This window comes from Salvelinus fontinalis, chromosome 38 (assembly GCF_029448725.1).
Source record: "Salvelinus fontinalis isolate EN_2023a chromosome 38, ASM2944872v1, whole genome shotgun sequence".
Classification (NCBI taxonomy): Eukaryota; Metazoa; Chordata; class Actinopteri; order Salmoniformes; family Salmonidae; genus Salvelinus; species Salvelinus fontinalis.
This window is the reverse complement of record NC_074702.1, coordinates 9,319,668-9,340,738: the sequence shown is the minus strand read 5'-3', so window position 1 is coordinate 9,340,738 and position 21,071 is coordinate 9,319,668. Positions and strand designations below refer to the sequence as shown.

Below are 21,071 nucleotides of genomic sequence, written 5' to 3'. Positions count from 1 at the left end.
AGTATACCACATCACTATTCTGTACCAGCAGTGGTGTTGATACCTACAGTATACCTCATCACTATTCTGTACCACCAGTGGTGTTGATACCTACAGTATACCACATCACTATACTATACCACCAGTGGTGTTGATACCTCCACCACATCACTATTCTGTACCACCAGTGGTGTTGATTCCTCCACCACATCACTATTCTGTACCACCAGTGGTGTTGATACCTATACCACATCACTATTCTGTACTAGCAGTGGTGTTGATTCCTACAGTATACCTCATCACTATACTGTACCACCAGTGGTGTTGATTCCTCCACCACATCACTATTCTGTACCAGCAGTGGTGTTGATATCTATACCACATCACTCTACTGTACCAGCAGTGGTATTGATACCTACAGTATACCACATCACTATTCTGTACCACCAGTGGTGTTGATACCTCCACCACATCACTATTCTGTACCAGCAGTGGTATTGATACCTACAGTATACCACATCACTATTCTGTACCACTAGTGGTGTTGATACCTACAGTATACCACATCACTATTCTGTACCACCAGTGGTATTGATACCTACAGTATACCACATCACTATACTATACCACCAGTGGTGTTGATACCTACAGTATACCACATCACTATTCTGTACCAGCAGTGGTGTTGATATCTATACCACATCACTATACTGTACCAGCAGTGGTGTTGATATCTATACCACATCACTCTACTGTACCAGCAGTGGTGTTGATACCTACAGTATACCACATCACTATTCTGTACCAGCAGTGGTGTTGATATCTATACCACATCACTCTACTGTACCAGCAGTGGTGTTGATATCTATACTATACCACATCACTCTACTGTACCAGCAGTGGTGTTGATACCTACAGTATACCACATCACTATTCTGTACCAGCAGTGGTGTTGATACCTATACCACATCACTATTATGTACCACCAGTGGTGTTGATATCTATACCACATCACTATTCTGTACCACCAGTGGTGTTGATATCTATAGTATACCACATCACTCTACTGTACCACCAGTGGTGTTGATACCTATACCACATCACTCTACTGTACCACCAGTGGTGTTGATATCTATACCACATCACTCTACTGTACCACCGGTGGTGTTGATATCTATACCACATCACTCTACTGTACCAGCAGTGGTGTTGATATCTATACCACATCACTCTACTGTACCACCAGTGGTGTTGTTACCTACAGTATACCACATCACTATACTGTACCAGCAGTGGTGTTGATACCTACAGTATACCACATCACTATTCTGTACCAGCAGTGGTGTTGATACCTACAGTATACCACATCACTATACTATACCACCAGTGGTGTTGATACCTACAGTATACCACATCACTATACTATACCACCAGTGGTGTTGATACCTATACCACATCACTATTCTGTACCAGCAGTGGTGTTGATTCCTACAGTGTACCTCATCACTATACTGTACCACCAGTGGTGTTGATTCCTCCACCACATCACTATTCTGTACCAGCAGTGGTTTTGATACCTACAGTACACCACATCACTATTCTGTACCACCAGTGGTGTTGATACCTCCACCACATCACTATTCTGTACCAGCAGTGGTATTGATACCTACAGTATACCACATCACTATACTATACCACCAGTGGTGTTGATACCTACAGTATACCACATCACTATTCTGTACCACCAGTGGTATTGATACCTACAGTATACCACATCACTATACTATACCACCAGTGGTGTTGATACCTACAGTATACCACATCACTATTCTGTACCAGCAGTGGTGTTGATATCTATACCACATCACTATACTGTACCACCAGTGGTGTTGATATCTACAGTATACCACATCACTATTCTGTACCAGCAGTGGTGTTGATACCTACAGTATACCACATCACTATACTATACCAGCAGTGGTGTTGATACCTACAGTATACCACATCACTATTCTGTACCAGCAGTGGTGTTGATATCTATACCACATCACTCTACTGTACCAGCAGTGGTGTTGATACCTACAGTATACCACATCAATATTCTGTACCACCACTGGTGTTGATATCTATACCACATCACTATTCTGTACCAGCAGTGGTGTTGATATCTATACCACAGCACTCTACTGTACCACCAGTGGTGTTGATATCTATACCACATCACTCTACTGTACCAGCAGTGGTGTTGATATCTATACCACATCACTATTCTGTACCAGCAGTGGTGTTGATATCTATACCACAGCACTCTACTGTACCACCACTGGTGTTGATATCTATACCACAGCACTCTACTGTACCAGCAGTGGTGTTGATATCTATACCACATCACTCTACTGTACCACCAGTGGTGTTGATACCTACAGTATACCACATCACTATTCTATACCACATCTCTATTCTGTACCAGCAGTGGTATTGATATCTATACCACATCACTCTACTGTACCAGCAGTGGTGTTGATACCTACAGTATACCACATCACTATTCTGTACCAGCAGTGGTGTTGATATCTATACCACATCACTCTACTGTACCACCACTGGTGTTGATATCTATACCACATCACTATTCTGTACCAGCAGTGGTGTTGATATCTATACCACAGCACTCTACTGTACCACCAGTGGTGTTGATATCTATACCACAGCACTCTACTGTACCAGCAGTGGTGTTGATATCTATACCACATCACTCTACTGTACCACCAGTGGTGTTGTTACCTACAGTATACCACATCACTATACTATACCACCAGTGGTGTTGATACCTACAGTATCCCTCATCACTATTCTGTACCAGCAGTGGTGTTGATAGCTACAGTATACCACATCACTATACTATACCACCAGTTGTGTTGATACCTACAGTATACCACATCACTATACTATACCACCAGTGGTGTTGATACCTATACCACATCACTATTCTGTACCAGCAGTGGTGTTGATTCCTACAGTGTACCTCATCACTATACTGTACCACCAGTGGTGTTGATTCCTCCACCACATCACTATTCTGTACCAGCAGTGGTATTGATACCTACAGTATACCACATCACTATTCTGTACCACCAGTGGTATTGATACCTACAGTATACCACATCACTATACTATACCACCAGTGGTGTTGATACCTACAGTATACCACATCACTATTCTGTACCACCAGTGGTATTGATACCTACAGTATACCACATCACTATACTATACCAGCAGTGGTGTTGATATCTATACCACATTACTCTACTGTACCACCAGTGGTGTTGATACCTATACCACATTACTCTACTGTACCACCAGTGGTGTTGATACCTACAGTATACCACATCACTATACTATACCACCAGTGGTGTTGTTACCTACAGTATACCACATCACTACACTATACCACCAGTGGTGTTGATATCTATACCACATCACTATTCTGTACCAGCAGTGGTGTTGATATCTATACCACATCACTATTCTGTATCACCAGTGGTGTTGATATCTATACCACATCACTATTCTGTATCACCAGTGGTGTTGATATCTATACCACATCACTATTCTGTAACACCAGTGGTGTTGATATCTATACCACATCACTATTCTGTATCACCAGTGGTGTTGATATCTATACCACATCACTATTCTGTACCAGCAGTGGTGTTGATACCTACAGTATACCACATCACTATTCTGTACTAGCAGTGGTGTTGATATCTATACCACATCACTATTCTGTACCAGCAGTGGTGTTGATACCTACAGTATACCACATCACTATTCTGTACCAGCAGTGGTGTTGATATCTATACCACATCACTATTCTGTACCAGCAGTGGTGTTGATATCTATACCACATCACTATTCTGTACCAGCAGTGGTGTTGATATCTATACCACATCACTATTCTGTACTAGCAGTGGTGTTGATATCTATACCACATCACTATTCTGTACCAGCAGTGGTGTTGATACCTACAGTATACCACATCACTATTCTGTACTAGCAGTGGTGTTGATATCTATACCACATCACTATTCTGTACCAGCAGTGGTGTTGATACCTACAGTATACCACATCACTATTCTGTACTAGCAGTGGTGTTGATATCTATACCACATCACTATTCTGTACCAGCAGTGTTGTTACCTACAGTATACCACATCTCTATACTGTACCAGCAGTGGTGTTGATACCTACAGTATACCACATCTCTATACTGTACCAGCAGTGGTGTTGTTACCTACAGTATACCACATCACTATTATGTACCAGCAGTGGTGTTGATACCTACAGTATACCACATCACTATTATGTACCAGCAGTGGTATTGATACCTACAGTATACCACATCTCTATACTATACCACCAGTGGTGTTGTTACCTACAGTATACCACATCACTATTATGTACCAGCAGTGGTGTTGATACCTATACCACGTTACTCTACTGTACCACCAGTGGTGTTGATACCTACAGTATACCACATCACTATTCTGTACCAGCAGTGGTGTTGATATCTATACCACATTACTCTACTGTACCACCAGTGGTGTTGATACCTACAGTATACCACATCACTATTCTGTACCAGCAGTGGTGTTGATACCTATACCACGTTACTCTACTGTACCACCAGTGGTGTTGATACCTACAGTATACCACATCACTATTCTGTACCAGCAGTGGTGTTGATATCTATACCACATTACTCTACTGTACCACCAGTGGTGTTGATACCTACAGTATACCACATCACTATTCTGTACCACCAGTGGTGTTGATATCTATACCACATCACTATTCTGTACCAGCAGTGGTGTTGATACCTACAGTATACCTCATCACTATTCTGTACCAGCAGTGGTGTTGATACCTACAGTATACCACATCACTATACTATACCACCAGTGGTGTTTACCTATACCACATCACTATTCTGTACCACCAGTGGTATTGATACCTACAGTATACCACATCACTATTCTGTACCACCAGTGGTGTTGATACCTACAGTATACCACATCTCTATTCTGTACCAGCAGTGGTGTTGATATCTATACCACATCACTATTCTGTACCAGCAGTGGTGTTGATATCTATACCACATTACTCTACTGTACCACCAGTGGTGTTGATACCTACAGTATACCACATCACTATTCTGTACCACCAGTGGTGTTGATATCTATACCACATCACTATTCTGTACCAGCAGTGGTGTTGATACCTACAGTATACCACATCACTATACTATACCACCAGTGGTGTTGTTACCTACAGTATACCACATCACTATACTGTACCACCAGTGGTGTTGATTCCTCCACCACATCACTGTTCTGTACCAGCAGTGGTGTTGATACCTACAGTATACCACATCACTATACTGTACCAGCAGTGGTGTTGATACCTTTAACACATCACTCTCCGGTACCAGCAGTGGTGTTGATACCTACAGTATACCACATCACTATACTGTACCACCAGTGGTGTTGATACCTCCACCACATCACTATACTGTACCAGCAGTGGTATTGATATCTATACCACATCACTCTACTGTACCAGCAGTGGTGTTGATACCTATACCACATCACTCTACTGTACCAGCAGTGGTGTTGATACCTACAGTATACCACATCACTATTCTGTACCAGCAGTGGTGTTGATGCCTATACCACATCACTATTCTGTACCAGCAGTGGTGTTGATACCTACAGTATACCACATCACTATACTATACCAGCAGTGGTGTTGATATCTATACCACATCACTCTACTGTACCACTAGTGGTGTTGATACCTACAGTATACCACATCACTATTCTGTATCACAAGTGGTATTGATACCTACATTATACCACATCACTATTCTGTACCACCAGTGGTGTTGATACCTACAGTATACCACATCACTATACTGTACCAGCAGTGGTGTTGATACCTTTAACACATCACTCTCCGGTACCAGCAGTGGTGTTGATACCTACAGTATACCACATCACTATACTGTACCACCAGTGGTGTTGATACCTCCACCACATCACTATACTGTACCAGCAGTGGTATTGATATCTATACCACATCACTCTACTGTACCAGCAGTGGTGTTGATACCTATACCACATCACTCTACTGTACCAGCAGTGGTGTTGATACCTACAGTATACCACATCACTATACTGTACCAGCAGTGGTGTTGATACCTTTAACACATCACTCTCCGGTACCAGCAGTGGTGTTGATACCTACAGTATACCACATCACTATACTGTACCACCAGTGGTGTTGATACCTCCACCACATCACTATTCTGTACCAGCAGTGGTATTGATATCTATACCACATCACTCTACTGTACCAGCAGTGGTGTTGATACCTACAGTATACCACATCACTATTCTGTACCAGCAGTGGTGTTGATATCTATACCACATCACTCTACTGTACCAGCAGTGGTGTTGATACCTACAGTATACCACATCACTATTCTGTACCAGCAGTGGTGTTGATACCTACAGTATACCACATCACTCTACTGTACCACCAGTGGTGTTGATACCTACAGTATACCACATCACTATACTGTACCAGCAGTGGTGTTGATACCTACAGTATACCACATCACTCTACTGTACCAGCAGTGGTGTTGATACCTACAGTATACCACATCACTATTCTGTACCAGCAGTGGTGTTGATATCTATACCACATCACTCTACTGTACCAGCAGTGGTGTTGATACCTACAGTATACCACATCACTATTCTGTACCAGCAGTGGTGTTGATATCTATACCACGTTACTCTACTGTACCACCAGTGGTGTTGATACCTATACCACATTACTCTACTGTACCACCAGTGGTGTTGATACCTACAGTATACCACATCACTATTCTGTACCACCAGTGGTGTTGATATCTATACCACATCACTATTCTGTACCAGCAGTGGTGTTGATACCTACAGTATACCTCATCACTATTCTGTACCAGCAGTGGTGTTGATACCTACAGTATACCACATCACTATACTATACCACCAGTGGTGTTTACCTATACCACATCACTATTCTGTACCACCAGTGGTATTGATACCTACAGTATACCACATCACTATTCTGTACCACCAGTGGTGTTGATACCTACAGTATACCACATCACTATTCTGTACCAGCAGTGGTGTTGATATCTATACCACATCACTATTCTGTACCAGCAGTGGTGTTGATATCTATACCACATTACTCTACTGTACCACCAGTGGTGTTGTTACCTACAGTATACCACATCACTATACTGTACCACCAGTGGTGTTGATTCCTCCACCACATCACTGTTCTGTACCAGCAGTGGTGTTGATACCTACAGTATACCACATCACTATACTGTACCAGCAGTGGTGTTGATACCTTTAACACATCACTCTCCGGTACCAGCAGTGGTGTTGATACCTACAGTATACCACATCACTATACTGTACCACCAGTGGTGTTGATACCTCCACCACATCACTATACTGTACCAGCAGTGGTATTGATATCTATACCACATCACTCTACTGTACCAGCAGTGGTGTTGATACCTATACCACATCACTCTACTGTACCAGCAGTGGTGTTGATACCTACAGTATACCACATCACTATTCTGTACCAGCAGTGGTGTTGATACCTTTACCACATCACTATACTGTACCAGCAGTGGTGTTGATATCTATACCACATCACTCTACTGTACCACTAGTGGTGTTGATACCTACAGTATACCACATCACTATTCTGTATCACAAGTGGTATTGATACCTACATTATACCACATCACTATTCTGTACCACCAGTGGTGTTGATACCTACAGTATACCACATCACTATACTGTACCAGCAGTGGTGTTGATACCTACAGTATACCACATCACTATACTGTACCAGCAGTGGTGTTGATACCTACAGTATACCACATCACTATACTGTACCAGCAGTGGTGTTGTTACCTACAGTATACCACATCACTATTCTATACCACATCTCTATTCTGTACCAGCAGTGGTATTGATATCTATACCACATCACTCTACTGTACCAGCAGTGGTGTTGATACCTACAGTATACCACATCACTATTCTGTACCAGCAGTGGTGTTGATATCTATACCACATCACTCTACTGTACCAGCAGTGGTGTTGATACCTACAGTATACCACATCACTATTCTGTACCAGCAGTGGTGTTGATACCTACAGTATACCACATCACTCTACTGTACCACCAGTGGTGTTGATACCTACAGTATACCACATCACTATTCTGTACCAGCAGTGGTGTTGATACCTACAGTATACCACATCACTATACTGTACCAGCAGTGGTGTTGATACCTACAGTATACCACATCACTCTACTGTACCAGCAGTGGTGTTGATACCTACAGTATACCACATCACTATTCTGTACCAGCAGTGGTGTTGATATCTATACCACATCACTATACTGTACCAGCAGTGGTGTTGATACCTTTAACACATCACTCTACGGTACCACCAGTGGTATTGATATCTATACCACATCACTCTACTGTACCAGCAGTGGTGTTGATACCTACAGTATACCACATCACTATTCTGTACCAGCAGTGGTGTTGATATCTATACCACATCACTCTACTGTACCACCAGTGGTGTTGATACCTACAGTATACCACATCACTATTCTGTACCAGCAGTGGTGTTGATACCTACAGTATACCACATCACTATTCTGTACCAGCAGTGGTGTTGATACCTACAGTATACCACATCACTCTACTGTACCACCAGTGGTGTTGATACCTACAGTATACCACATCACTATACTGTACCAGCAGTGGTGTTGATACCTACAGTATACCACATCACTATTCTGTACCAGCAGTGGTGTTGATATCTATACCACATCACTATTCTGTACCAGCAGTGGTGTTGATACCTACAGTATACCACATCACTATACTGTACCAGCAGTGGTGTTGATATCTATACCACATCACTCTACTGTACTACCTCATATAAAACCATGGTGATTACACATCATTTACAGTGATCATATACACTGAGTGTATTTGCACCCTTTTTTGCCGTCAGAACAGCCTCAATTCGTCAGGGCATGGACTCTACAAGGTGTTGAACGCACTCCACAGGGATGCTGGCCCATGTTGACTCCAATACTTCCCACTGTTGTGTCAAGTTGGCTGGATGTCCTTGGGTGGTGGACCATTCTTGATACACATGGGTAACTGTTGAGTGTGAAACACCCAGTGTAACAGTATTGCTTCTGTCCCTCTCCTCGCCCCTACCTGGGCTCGAACCAGGGACCCTCTGCACACATCAACAACTGACACACTCCAAGCCTCGTTACCTATTGCTCCGCAAAAGCCACGGACCTTGCAGAGCAAGGGAAACAACTACTTCAAGGTCTCAGAGCGAGTGACGTCACCGATTGAAATGCTATTAGCGTGCACCCTGCTAACTAGCTAGCCATTTCACACCGGTTACACCAGCAGCGTTGGGGTTCTTGACACACTCAAACCGGTGCACCTGGCACGTACTACCATACTCTGTTCAAAGGCACAATCTTTTGTCTTGCCCATTCACCCTCTGAATGGCATACATGCACAATCCATGTCTCAATTGTCTCAAGCCTTAAAAATCCTTCTTTAACCTGTCTCCTCCCCTTCATCTACACTGATTGAAGTGGATTTAACAGGTGACATCAATAAGGAATCATAGCTTTCACCTGGTCAGTCTATGTAATCCTAATGTTTTGTATACTCAGTGTAAAACCATAGTGATTATACAGCCACATCATTTACAGTGCATTACCTGGGCTGATGTTGAGGAAACGAGTAAACAGATGTGATGTCAACTGGTGCATAAGGAAGGCTCCACCAGCTGACTGTCTGGTGTGTGTCTACATGTGTGTGCGTGTGACCTGTAGGCAGACTCTCTCTGCAGGGTGGGCATAGTGTGCGGCTGCTGACACGTCGCTGAAGGGGGGCTGAATAGACACTATAATCTAATTCTAATAATGTAGCCTGTGTGTGTGTGCCCGTGTGTGGGGAATTCTCATGAAACCAGTTTTAAAATGTCTGTAGCAAACTGAGTTACAAAACCATGATGCATCTGCAAAAATCAACTAACATTAAGACTAAGATGTCCAGTTTGTCCAGTTGACTAAGTGTTTTATTTTAAATACAGTTGACATTTTCTGCAGTTTTTTGTACATTTTCTGTCACGGATCCCTCCGGGAACTTTTATCACACACACCAGTCCCCTATTCCCACTGATTAGTATTTGTATTTATGTGCCCTTCATTGACCATGGTGCTGTCCATTACTGTTACTATGTCCGTTGGTGCGTGTGAGTACCTGTGCTGTGTGTTTTGGCTTTCGTGACCATGTGATTCCGCAGGTGATTACGGGTCTCGCCCCGTCTGATAATCATTGTGTTATTTATTCGAGGTACTCCTCGCTCTTTTGCTGGGGTTTCAACCCTATGTTTTGTTCCGTGTTTGTTTGGTCTTCGTCCCTGTGCCTTTACACGGCATGCCGTAAATTGGGATGAATAAAACCCCTATTACACATTCCTGCGCCTGTCTTCCGACTCATTCATGCCAACGTGACAGAATAATCGACCATTAAGGGAGACCGTGGGAACGACCCATCCGACGACGCTGCGACTGCCCGCCAGCTTTCTCCATTACACTGCTTTGTTTATGATATTTCGTTACTGAAAGGGATTCCCTGACATTGATTTGATTAAAAGTGCTGACAGACAGACAGACAGAAACGATTCACTCTACACTCTTAGAAAAAAAGGTGCTATCTAGAACCTTAAAGGGTTCTTTGACTGTTCCCCTCACCCTTTGAAGAGCCCTTTTTGATTTCAGGTAGAACCACTTTGGTTCCAGTTAGAACCCTTTTGGTTCCTTGTAGAACTCTTTCCACAGACGGTTCTGTATGGAACACAAAAGGGTTCTACCTGGAACCAAAAAGGGTTATCCTATGGGGACAGCCGAAGAACCCTTTTGGAACCCGTTTTTCACAAGCACAGTGATTGGAGCATTGATTGGCTGAGGACTGAATCGACTGACACATAAACACAGTCAAGGTGAACGACTCAGTGAAGAACTACTTCAGTGAAAGTGTGTGTGACTGTGTGTATCATCTGGCCTTGCCAGTGTGTCATCATTCTGTTGCTCAATTATTTGAGTGTCTCGGTGACGGTGTAGGGTGACAACCCTTGATCAGTGTGTTTGGGAGAAATAGACAGTGATTACGAGAGTGCCTGCGTGTGTGTGTTCGCATGTGTATGAGTGCCCGTACGCGCTTGTGTGTGTGTGTGTTTATTAGAGTGGCCGTGTGTGTGTTTATTAGAGTGGCCGTGTGTGTGTGTTTATTAGAGTGGCCGTGTGTGTGTGTTTATTAGAGTGGCCGTGTGTGTGTGTTTATTAGAGTGGCCTTGTGTGTGTGTTTATTAGAGTGGCCTTGTGTGTGTGTTTATTAGAGTGGCCTTGTGTGTGTGTTTATTAGAGTGGCCTTGTGTGTGTGTTTATTAGAGTGGCCGTGTGTGTGTGTGTTTATTAGAGTGGCCGTGTGTGTGTGTGTTTATTAGAGTGGCCGTGTGTGTGTGTGTTTATTAGAGTGGCCGTGTGTGTGTGTGTTTATTAGAGTGGCCGTGTGTGTGTGTGTTTATTAGAGTGGCCGTGTGTGTGTGTGTTTATTAGAGTGGCCGTGTGTGTGTGTGTTTATTAGAGTGGCCGTGTGTGTGTGTGTTTATTAGAGTGGCCGTGTGTGTGTGTGTTTATTAGAGTGGCCGTGTGTGTGTGTTTATTAGAGTGGCCGTGTGTGTGTGTTTATTAGAGTGGCCGTGTGTGTGTGTGTGTTTATTAGAGTGGCCGTGTGTGTGTGTGTGTTTATTAGAGTGGCCGTGTGTGTGTTTATTAGAGTGGCCATGTGTGTGTGTGTGTGTGTGTTTATTAGAGTGGCCGTGTGTGTGTGTTTGTTAGAGTGGCCGTGTGTGTGTGTTTGTTAGAGTGGCCGTGTGTGTGTGTTTGTTAGAGTGGCCGTGTGTGTGTGTTTGTTAGAGTGGCCTTGTGTGTGTGTTTATTAGAGTGGCCGTGTGTGTGTTTATTAGAGTGGCCGTGTGTGTGTTTATTAGAGTGGCCGTGTGTGTGTTTATTAGAGTGGCCGTGTGTGTGTTTATTAGAGTGGCCGTGTGTGTGTTTATTAGAGTGGCCGTGTGTGTGTTTATTAGAGTGGCCGTGTGTGTGTTTATTAGAGTGGCCATGTGTGTGTGTGTTTATTAGAGTGGCCGTGTGTGTGTGTGTGTGTGTGTGTGTTTATTAGAGTGGCCGTGTGTGTGTGTTTGTTAGAGTGGCCGTGTGTGTGTGTTTATTAGAGTGGCCGTGTGTGTGTTTATTAGAGTGGCCATGTGTGTGTGTGTGTGTGTGTTTATTAGAGTGGCCGTGTGTGTGTGTTTATTAGAGTGGCCTTGTGTGTGTGTTTATTAGAGTGGCCGTGTGTGTTTGTTTATTAGAGTGGCCGTGTGTGTGTGTGTGTGTGTGTTTATTAGAGTGGCCGTGTGTGTGTGTTTGTTAGAGTGGCCGTGTGTGTGTGTTTATTAGAGTGGCCGTGTGTGTGTTTATTAGAGTGGCCGTGTGTGTGTGTTTGTTAGAGTGGCCGTGTGTGTGTGTTTGTTAGAGTGGCCTTGTGTGTGTGTTTATTAGAGTGGCCTTGTGTGTGTGTTTATTAGAGTGGCCTTGTGTGTGTGTTTATTAGAGTGGCCGTGTGTGTGTGTTTATTAGAGTGGCCGTGTGTGTGTGTTTATTAGAGTGGCCGTGTGTGTGTGTTTATTAGAGTGGCCGTGTGTGTGTGTGTGTGTGTGTGTTTATTAGAGTGGCCGTGTGTGTGTGTTTGTTAGAGTGGCCGTGTGTGTGTGTTTGTTAGAGTGGCCGTGTGTGTGTGTTTGTTAGAGTGGCCGTGTGTGTGTGTGTGTGTGTGTGTGTGTTTATTAGAGTGGCCGTGTGTGTGTGTTTGTTAGAGTGGCCGTGTGTGTGTGTTTGTTAGAGTGGCCGTGTGTGTGTTTATTAGAGTGGCCGTGTGTGTGTGTTTATTAGAGTGGCCGTGTGTGTGTGTTTATTAGAGTGGCCGTGTGTGTGTGTTTATTAGAGTGGCCGTGTGTGTGTGTTTGTTAGAGTGGCCGTGTGTGTGTGTTTATTAGAGTGGCCGTGTGTGTGTGTTTATTAGAGTGGCCTTGTGTGTGTGTTTATTAGAGTGGCCGTGTGTGTGTGTTTATTAGAGTGGCCGTGTGTGTGTGTGTGTGTGTGTGTTTATTAGAGTGGCCGTGTGTGTGTGTTTGTTAGAGTGGCCGTGTGTGTGTGTTTGTTAGAGTGGCCTTGTGTGTGTGTGTGTGTGTGTTTATTAGAGTGGCCGTGTGTGTGTGTTTATTAGAGTGGCCGTGTGTGTGTGTGTGTGTGTGTGTGTTTATTAGAGTGGCCGTGTGTGTGTGTTTATTAGAGTGGCCGTGTGTGTGTGTTTGTTAGAGTGGCCGTGTGTGTGTGTTTGTTAGAGTGGCCTTGTGTGTGTGTGTGTGTGTGTTTATTAGAGTGGCCGTGTGTGTGTGTTTATTAGAGTGGCCGTGTGTGTGTGTGTGTGTGTTTATTAGAGTGGCCGTGTGTGTGTGTTTGTTAGAGTGGCCTTGTGTGTGTGTTTATTAGAGTGGCCTTGTGTGTGTGTTTATTAGAGTGGCCGTGTGTGTGTGTTTATTAGAGTGGCCGTGTGTGTGTTTATTAGAGTGGCCATGTGTGTGTGTGTGTGTGTGTGTGTTTATTAGAGTGGCCGTGTGTGTGTGTTTATTAGAGTGGCCGTGTGTGTGTTTATTAGAGTGGCCGTGTGTGTGTTTATTAGAGTGGCCGTGTGTGTGTTTATTAGAGTGGCCGTGTGTGTGTTTATTAGAGTGGCCGTGTGTGTGTTTATTAGAGTGGCCGTGTGTGTGTGTTTGTTAGAGTGGCCGTGTGTGTGTGTTTGTTAGAGTGGCCTTGTGTGTGTGTGTGTGTGTGTTTATTAGAGTGGCCTTGTGTGTGTGTTTATTAGAGTGGCCGTGTGTGTGTTTATTAGAGTGGCCGTGTGTGTGTTTATTAGAGTGGCCGTGTGTGTGTTTATTAGAGTGGCCGTGTGTGTGTTTATTAGAGTGGCCGTGTGTGTGTGTTTATTAGAGTGGCCGTGTGTGTGTGTTTATTAGAGTGGCCGTGTGTGTGTGTTTATTAGAGTGGCCGTGTGTGTGTTTATTAGAGTGGCCGTGTGTGTGTGTTTATTAGAGTGGCCGTGTGTGTGTGTTTATTAGAGTGGCCGTGTGTGTGTTTATTAGAGTGGCCGTGTGTGTGTTTATTAGAGTGGCCATGTGTGTGTGTGTGTGTGTGTGTGTTTATTAGAGTGGCCGTGTGTGTGTGTTTGTTAGAGTGGCCGTGTGTGTGTGTTTGTTAGAGTGGCCGTGTGTGTGTGTTTATTAGAGTGGCCTTGTGTGTGTGTTTATTAGAGTGGCCTTGTGTGTGTGTTTATTAGAGTGGCCTTGTGTGTGTGTTTATTAGAGTGGCCGTGTGTGTGTGTTTATTAGAGTGGCCGTGTGTGTGTTTATTAGAGTGGCCGTGTGTGTGTGTGTGTGTGTGTTTATTAGAGTGGCCGTGTGTGTGTGTTTGTTAGAGTGGCCGTGTGTGTGTGTTTATTAGAGTGGCCGTGTGTGTGTGTTTATTAGAGTGGCCGTGTGTGTGTGTTTATTAGAGTGGCCGTGTGTGTGTGTTTATTAGAGTGGCCTTGTGTGTGTGTTTATTAGAGTGGCCGTGTGTGTGTGTTTATTAGAGTGGCCGTGTGTGTGTGTTTGTTAGAGTGGCCGTGTGTGTGTGTTTGTTAGAGTGGCCGTGTGTGTGTGTTTATTAGAGTGGCCGTGTGTGTGTGTTTATTAGAGTGGCCATGTGTGTGTTTGTTAGAGTGGCCGTGTGTGTGTGTTTATTAGAGTGGCCGTGTGTGTGTGTTTGTTAGAGTGGCCGTGTGTGTGTGTTTGTTAGAGTGGCCGTGTGTGTGTGTGTGTTTGTTAGAGTGGCCGTGTGTGTGTGTGTGTTTGTTAGAGTGGCCGTGTGTGTGTGTGTGTGTTTGTTAGAGTGGCCGTGTGTGTGTGTTTATTAGAGTGGCCGTGTGTGTGTGTGTGTTTATTGGAGTGGCCGTGTGTGTGTGTGTGTTTATTAGAGTGGCCGTGTGTGTGTGTGTGTGTTTATTAGAGTGGCCGTGTGTGTGTTTATTAGAGTGGCCGTGTGTGTGTTTATTAGAGTGGCCGTGTGTGTGTGTGTTTATTAGAGTGGCCGTGTGTGTGTGTGTTTATTAGAGTGGCCGTGTGTGTGTGTTTGTTAGAGTGGCCGTGTGTGTGTGTGTGTTTATTAGAGTGGCCGTGTGTGTGTGTGTGTTTATTAGAGTGGCCGTGTGTGGGCGCAGGGAGGCAGTCCTTGCTGGTGAACACAGTGACTCAGTCTGAAAGTTATGAAACTGACACGCCATCTTGCATTTAAGGCTGACAGGAGAATAGTATTATCAGATTGCTGTGTGTGTTGGCATGTGCACAACACTGCTACTGTCTATATCATTACCACTAACAACAGATAGAAATAAAGCACAGTGATCTATTACAGAGCACCGGACTTCACATTTGCTTTGAAGAATCAATTGGATTTACTAACTGATATTGAGGGGGAACAAATAAAGTGGGACTTGAACCAGCAACCCTTTGGTAGAGTGAAGGCACTACCACCTGTGACATAAAGCTCCAGACAGACCACACCTTTCCCCACTTATCACCCGATCGTACAGGCCTTTATTCGTTGAATCAGATGAATCAGTTTAGTGTAGGGCTGGAGAAAAAACTTGGTGAACACTGCTTAGTTCTTAGCCCCGGCTGTCAGTCATGGTAACCCATGCAGGGTCCTACAGGTGGTGGGGTTCATGACTAAGCTGGAGTAATGAGGCATGGCCTACCCTCTCATGACAGGTGCATGTACTATTGGAGGGTGGAGCAGAGGGAAGAAAGGCCATCCACAGGCCATCCAACCTGCATCTTTCTCTGTCTGACAGACTGGCTTTTACGCTTTTAGCCTTTCACCCTTTCACCTGCAGCCTCCCCATACGCTCTCTCTGTACCATCTGGAGCTCTGGTGCTCAGCTGTTTCCCGGCCCAACTCTCTCACACACCAGCCCACTTCAAGTTCAGCCTGCCTCCCACCGTGTCAACTAGCCTCACCACAGCTGTCAGCACCAGCCAACCAGAACAGAGACCCCCCGTTCATATCCAGCTCTGCATCGCTCGTTTGCAGCAGGGCCTCTGAAATAAAAGACAGATGACGCTCAAGTGCTTCTTCCCATGTCAGCGGTAGTTGTCAGGTCGCCGCCGGAGTCTTAGCTGACGGGGCAGCCGCTGCAGATCTATGGTTGTTCGGTTGGCACGGCCGCCATGCTCTGTCACCCCTCCTCTCTTTCTCCTCTCTTGCTCCTCTCTTGCTCCTCTCTTTCTCCTCTCTTCCTCCTCTCTTCCTCCTCTCTTCCTCCTCTCTTCCTCCTCTCTTCCTCCTCTCTTTCTCCTCTCTTTCTCCTCTCTTTCTCCTCTCTTTCTCATCCCCTTCACTGCCTCTCCCTCTCTCTCTCCAGAGTGGCTGGGTCTCTACTGGACCCGTCTCCTCCATTGCCGCAGGGGGATATCTATCTAAAAAGAGAGCTGGACTGGGGGTGGGGGAGAGAGCTGGGCTGGGGGTGGGGGAGAGAGCTAGACTGGGTACAGGGTAGAGAGCTGGGCTGGGTATGGGTGAGAGGGCTGGAGGTGGGGGAGAGAGCTGTACTGGGTATAGGGGAGAGATCTGTGCTGGGGATGGGGGAGAGAGCTGGGCTGGGGATGGGGGAGAGAGCTGGACTGTGTATAGGGGAGAGGGCTGGGGATGGGGGAGAGAGCTGGGCTGGGGATGGGGGAGAGAGCTGGGCTGGGGATGGGGGAGAGAGCTGGACTGGGGATGGGGGAGAGGGCTGGGGATGGGGGAGAGAGCTGGGCTGGGTATAGGGGAGAGAGCTGGGCTGGGTATAGGGGAGAGAGCTGGGCTGGGGATGGGGGAGAGAGCTGGGATGGGGGAGAGAGCTGGACTGGGGATGGGGGAGAGAGCTGGACTGGGGATGGGGGAGAGAGCTGGGCTGGGGATGGGGGAGAGAGCTGGGCTGGGGATGGGGGAGAGAGCTGGGCTGGGGATGGGGGAGAGAGCTGGGCTGGGGATGGGGGAGAGAGCTGGACTGGGGATGGGGGAGAGAGCTGGGCTGGGGATGGGGGAGAGAGCTGGACTGGGGATGGGGGAGAGAGCTGGACTGGGGATGGGGGAGAGTGCTGGACTGGGGATGGGGGAGAGAGCTGGACTGGGGATGGGGGAGAGAGCTGGACTGGGGATGGGGGAGAGAGCTGGGCTGGGGATGGGGGAGAGAGCTGGGCTGGGGATGGGGGAGAGAGCTGGGCTGGGGATGGGGGAGAGAGCTGGACTGGGTATAGGGGAGAGAGCTGGGTATGGAGAGAGCTGGGATGGGGGAGAGATATGGGCTGGGGATGGGGGAGAGAGCTGGGCTGGGGATGTGGGAGACAGCTGGGCTGGGGATGGGGGAGAGAGCTGGGCACGGGGGAGAGAGCTGGGCTGGGGATGGGGGAGAGATATGGGCTGGGGATGGGGGAGAGAGCTGGGCTGGGGATGGGGGAGAGATATGGGCTGGGTATGGGGGAGAGAGCTGGGCTGGGGATGGGGGAGAGATATGGGCTGGGGATGGGGGAGAGAGCTGGGCTGGGGATGGGGGAGAGAGCTGGGCTGGGGATGGGGGAGAGAGCTGGGCTGGGTATGGTGGAGAGAGCTGGGCTGGGGATGGGGGAGAGATATGGGCTGGGTATAGGGGAGAGAGCTGGGCTGGGTATAGGGGAGAGCTGGGCTGGGTATAGGGGAGAGAGCTGGGCTGGGTATAGGGGAGAGAGCTGGGCTGGGTATAGGGGAGAGAGCTGGGCTGGGTATGGGGAAGAGAGTTGGGCTGGGTATGGGGGAGAGAGCTGGGCTGGGTATAGGGGAGAGAGCTGGGCTGGGTATAGGGGAGAGAGCTGGGTTGGGTATAGGGGAGAGAGCTGGGCTGGGTATAGGGGAGAGAGCTGGGCTGGGTATAGGGGAGAGAGCTGGGCTGGGTATAGGGGAGAGAGCTGGGCTGGGTATAGGGGAGAGAGCTGGGCTGGGTATAGGGGAGAGAGCTGGGCTGGGTATAGGGGAGAGAGCTGGCTCATCGCTCTGCTCTGGTCATGTGCTCCCTTGTTATTGCTGTTGAGGCTCCCATAGCTGCAGCAGTTACTCTTCATCAGAAAACATTATGTATGTCAAGTAGCTGTTGTGTTGACTTGCCTTCCTTGCATCTTGTAGCTGACTAAAAATAGCTTTCAAAGCCAGTTGTTCAAGGAATATTGTGCTGATTTGAAATATATGACCTCAGAATAAGACACTTAGGGCCTCCCGGGTGGAGCAGTGGTCTAGGGCACTGCATCGCAGTGCTAACTGCGCCACCAGAGTCTCTGGGTTTGCCCCCAGGCTCTGTCGCAGCCGGCCGCGACCGGGAGGTCCGTGGGGCGACGCACAATTGGGCTAGCGTCGTCCGGGTTAGGGAGGGTTTGGCCGGTAGGGATATCCTTGTCTCATCGCGCTCCAGCGACTCCTGTGGCGGGCCGGGCGCAGTGCGCGCTAACCAAGGGGGCCAGGTGCACGGTGTTTCCTCCGACACATTGGTGCGGCTGGCTTCCGGGTTGGAGGCGCGCTGTGTTAAAGAAGCAGTGCGGCTTGGTTGGGTTGTGCTTCGGAGGACGCATGGCTTTCGACCTTCGTCTCTCCCGAGCCCGTACGGGAGTTGTAGCGATGAGACAAGATAGTAATTACTAGCGATTGGATACCACGAAAATTGGGGAGAAAAGGGGATAAAAAAAAATTTAAAAAAGAAAAAAAAAGAATAAGACACTTAGCTGATCTGATGTGTATGTGTGATGCCGTATTCATATGAGGTGTGTGTTTATGTGTGCGTGTATTAGTGCATGTCTATGTGTGTTTGTGTCTTTTAGCCACACAGAGGAAACCTGGGACACTCTGTGCCCCCTAGAGAGAAAGACGGAGAGATCCAGTCTGGATGGCTGACTAACTGTGTGTCTCACCTCAGCTGTGTCAGCCCCACAAGGTCAGCCTGGAAGACACTCAGACTGGCTGGAGGCCAGGGGGTCAAAGTTCACACTACAGGAAACACTAACAGGGTCATTATGGGGTCAGACAGACCTGACTACATCTGTCAGTTTTAATCTCTGAAACTCTTTATTTATCCAGATGGAATAGGTGTAAATGGTGTGCCGGCAATCAGGTGGAAGCAGGTGTTAACAGCTACTCAGTCAGCTGAGAGCCCTGCAGAGGAGTCAGGCAGGGCAGACAGACAGAAGGAGGCAGCGTGTTGGAATGTCCTCTCCGTAAAGCTAACACTACTCCACCGGTGGGTCACTGGACATCAAGTACCTCAGTGTATTAGTGCCTCAGTGAGACAGATAACTGACTGGTTTTATTCAATACTCCTACAGTCTACAGATACAGCACTACACACACACACTGTACACACACACTCAGTGTACACACACAGAGAAGCAAACCCCCCAGAGAGAGAGAAAAGGGGGGAGACAAGGCCACAGACTCTGATAAAGAGAGCGAGCGCCCAGAGACCTCTACTGTATTTAAACTCCATTACCACCAATGTCTCACTAATTAAACCTGTGTTTTAATTAGGATTTGGACAGCCAGGAAAAGAGGAGGGATAATACAATGCATTAATCCAACAGAATGTTGGGAATGTACTTCAGGTTCCCTCTGTCCCTTTGTCCCTTTGTCACCCCCAGGAAGGATTCATAGTGTGTGTGTGTGTGTGTATGTACAGTTGAAGTCGGAAGTTTACATACACCTTAGCCAAATACATTGAAACTCAGTTTTTCACAATTCCTGACATTTAATCCTAGTAAAAATTCCCTGTTTTAGGTCAGTTAGGATCACCACTTTATTTTAAGAATGTGAAATGTCAGAATAATAATAGAGAGAATGATTTATTTCAGCTTTTATTTCTTTCATCACATTCCCAGTGGGTCAGAAGTTTACATACACTCAATTAGTATTTGGTAGCATTGCCTTTAAATTGTTGAACTTGGGTCAAACATTTTGGGTAGCCTTCCACAAGCTTCCCACAATACGTTGGGTGAATTTTGGCCCATTCCTCCTGACAGAGCTGGTGTAACTGAGTCAGGTTTGTAGGCCTCCTTGCTCTCACACGCTTTTTCAGTTCTGCCCACAAATTTTATATAGGATTGAGGTCAGGGCTTTGTGATGGCCACTCCAAAACCTTGACTTTGTTGTCCTTAAGCCATTTTGCCACAACTTTGGAAGTATGCTTGGGGTCATTGTCCATTTGGAAGATCCATTTGCCACCAAGCTTTAACTTCCTGACTGATGTCTTGAGATGTTTCTTCAATGTATCCAGATAATTTTCCATCCTCATGATGCCATCTATTTTGTGAAGTGCACCAGTCCCTCCTGCAGCAAAGCACCCCCACAACATGATGCTGCCACCCCCGTGCTTCACGGCTGGGATGGTGTTCTTCGGCTTGCAAGCCTCCCCCTTTTTCCTCCAAACATAACAATGGTCATTATGGCCAAACAGTTCTATTTTTGTTTCATCAGACCAGAGGACATTTCTCCAAAAAGTACGATCTTTGTCCCCATGTACAGTTGCAAATTGTAGTCTGGATTTTTTATGGCGGTTTTGGAGCAGTGGCTTCTTCCTTGCTGAGCGGCCTTTCAGGTTATGTCAGAGGCACTGAGTTTGAAGGTAGGCCTTGAAATACATCCACAGGTATACCTCCAACTGACTCAAATTATGTCAATTAGCCTAT

At 46.3% G+C, this 21,071-nt stretch overlaps 1 protein-coding gene across 4 annotated transcripts in view; it reads left to right on the top strand.

The window, feature by feature from the left end:
• The window catches only part of fam131bb (family with sequence similarity 131 member Bb), a 51,495-nt gene that overhangs the window by 9,934 nt on the left and 20,490 nt on the right, over window positions 1-21,071 (top strand). The window lies entirely within an intron of this gene.